The sequence below is a fragment of the Sorex fumeus genome, unplaced genomic scaffold, assembly GCF_029834395.1.
Source record: "Sorex fumeus unplaced genomic scaffold, SorFum_2.1 ptg000061l, whole genome shotgun sequence".
Classification (NCBI taxonomy): Eukaryota; Metazoa; Chordata; class Mammalia; order Eulipotyphla; family Soricidae; genus Sorex; species Sorex fumeus.
In genome coordinates this window covers 33,139,560-33,142,064 of record NW_026606118.1, presented here as the reverse complement: position 1 = coordinate 33,142,064, position 2,505 = coordinate 33,139,560, and the positions used below count along the sequence as shown (strand labels likewise).

The following is a 2,505-nucleotide window of genomic DNA, read 5'->3' as shown; positions in this document are numbered from 1 at the left end:
TTCAATTTTCTCTTTCATTTAGAGAGCATATAATCTCAAACAGTAAGGCTTAACTCTTAGCTAACAAATGATTAATTCTTCGTGAATGTTTTTTCAAATTATATTTACCTACCTATATAATCTCATATTGGCATTAAGAAAATATGCCTAGTAAGGCACCAAGGGGAAAAACAGCTGAACAGAAAGTCTGTGTGTGGTGAAAGAAAATCTAGGGAAATTATTAAACTCGACTTGCATTTTGATTTCTTCCAAAAACCTTACAAGTTCTTGACCTCTTCATTCCCTTTCTGATTTTTCCTTATATTTCCTTGACTTTATTTCCTCTTCTTTCTTTGCCTTTTATTAATTTGTGCCTGAAGGAGTTTGGGTTCAAAGACATTTTCCTCAAGGTTTAGTAACTAAGTGCTTTCTGTTGTAGCCAAGACAGCACACAAACATACAATTATTTGAAATGATTTCAGTTTTCTAAGTTCAAATTCTTTTGCTTCAACTCAATTATACAAAATGAGTCTATTTAGTTTCTTTTTGAGTAAACAAATTAGTATTATGGAAATGTGAGCTGAAAATTTTGCCTAGCAAAATGTACTTAAGGCTCTTCGAAACCAGGGATAGAAGAAACCATAGATTAAAGGATTACAGGTGGAATTAAAATAGCCAAATCATGTCAAAGCATCAAACAAAAGTACTGGGGTAGAGAAGTTCAAAAAGGGATCCAACAAAATGGTGAAGAAACAGGGAAACCAACATAATAAGAAAACACCCATCACTATTTCTAATGTCTTAGCCACTTTGTCTTTTCTCATTTGATTGTTTTGATTTTCTGGCAGAGTATTGGTTGCACGAGCATACTTTCTGGACACTGAAAATATTTTGCCATAAATCCCCACCATCACTGATCCAGGAGTGAAGAAACCCGCCATCAATAAAGTGGTTCCCCAGAGTTTGTTGAATATCACTGGGCAGGAGCTGGAGCGAGCAAACAATAGACTGTAGCCCTCTATGCCCTCAGCGTAGGTCTCTGAGAAGACCACCCCAAAGGCAAATGTTCCAGAGACAGACCAACAGAGAAGCAGCAATCTTTTGATGACTGGAATCATCATCTTTTGGAGTAGCGTAAAGGGCTGCAGATAGCATAAAATCTATCAATGGCCACAGAGCAAAGATGGATGATGGATGTTATGCTAAGCATCAGATCAAAACTATAATGAATCTTGCAAAAATGTGAGTCAATAATACCAACAATTTTCCACTGATCTGATCATGCTGTAAGGCATAATGGTGAAGCCCAGGAGAAAATCTGTGACTGCCATGGAGAGGATGAGGAAGTTGGTTGGTGTGTGAAGCTGTTTGAAGTAAGCAATGGAAATTATCATGGCAAGATTGCCAAACACCGTGATGAATATAGCTCCTGACATAAACGAATACATTGCAGCTTGGACACCCAGTGACTTTTCATTTTCAGGACAAGATCAATTTCCGTATTATGAACAATCAAATGTGTCCTTCAAAAATAAGCAAGAATAAGATTTTTGTCAGATGAGATATTATCCTATATTTTATATTAGTTTTCATATGAAAATTCTAGAAATACATAGATGACTCAATCATGATAACCAATTTATGCACCAACATTTAGTAAACTCATAGTTTATGCCCAAACTAAAATGAAAAGAATAAGGAAAGGAAGTATGAGAGAAGGGGAAAAAGTCAAGAATTGAAGGAGAAAGAACAGCAGAAATAAGTTTATTATTTAGCTTATTGTATTTAATAGTCCTCATTTACACAGGAAGTTACACATCTATTAGACAAGGAATCTGCCTTTTGCTAAAGCAAGTAATTTTAATACATGATCAGATTTAATTGGGGGGGGTCTATGATATTGTAGGACCAAGAGTTTATTATTTGGAAGCAATTTCATCTGTTTGTATGTTCTATTTTTACCATTTTAATTTTTTTCATACGTGTTGTTTCAAAGGGGAAGAATCATTTAAGAATGTCTGACAGAACCTTTCTCTGCAATTAGTCATGAAGTCTTGGTAATCATCTCACTGGCCAAGGTGCAAAATCAGAGGTGAGAGGCAAAGGCAGGACACTCTCACTTTTCTGTGAGGAGTCAAGTTTGCATCTCCAGAGTCTCTTCTACGTAACTCAAAAGAGGTCAAAGCAAAATCAGACAGGTTCAAGTGGGGAGAAATCACACAAAAGGTTAGAAAGTCCTCTCCACTACCAGAAAACAAGCAGCAAATGTCCTACTTGTGTTCACCTTGCATCTTCATTATACATAAGAAAATATCTTATGATAATTCATATCATTTATTTTTATGTAAATTATCGAAAATATTCTCTAAGTACATGGCACACATATCAATAATGTAGAAATACTTTACCACCATTGACCCTTATACATATAAAATTTGAACAGTTCCTAATATATAAACCTTTTAAACATATAAACCTACCAGTTTTCAAGTCTAGGATTCAAAAGCACTAATACACACCAAGTGA

At 35.1% G+C, this 2,505-nt stretch overlaps 1 pseudogene; it reads right to left on the bottom strand.

Moving 5' to 3' along the window:
- Positions 1-510: 510 nt before the first annotated feature.
- LOC130034649 (trace amine-associated receptor 2-like) lies at positions 511-1,490 on the bottom strand (annotated as a pseudogene).
- Positions 1,491-2,505: the final 1,015 nt, after the last annotated feature.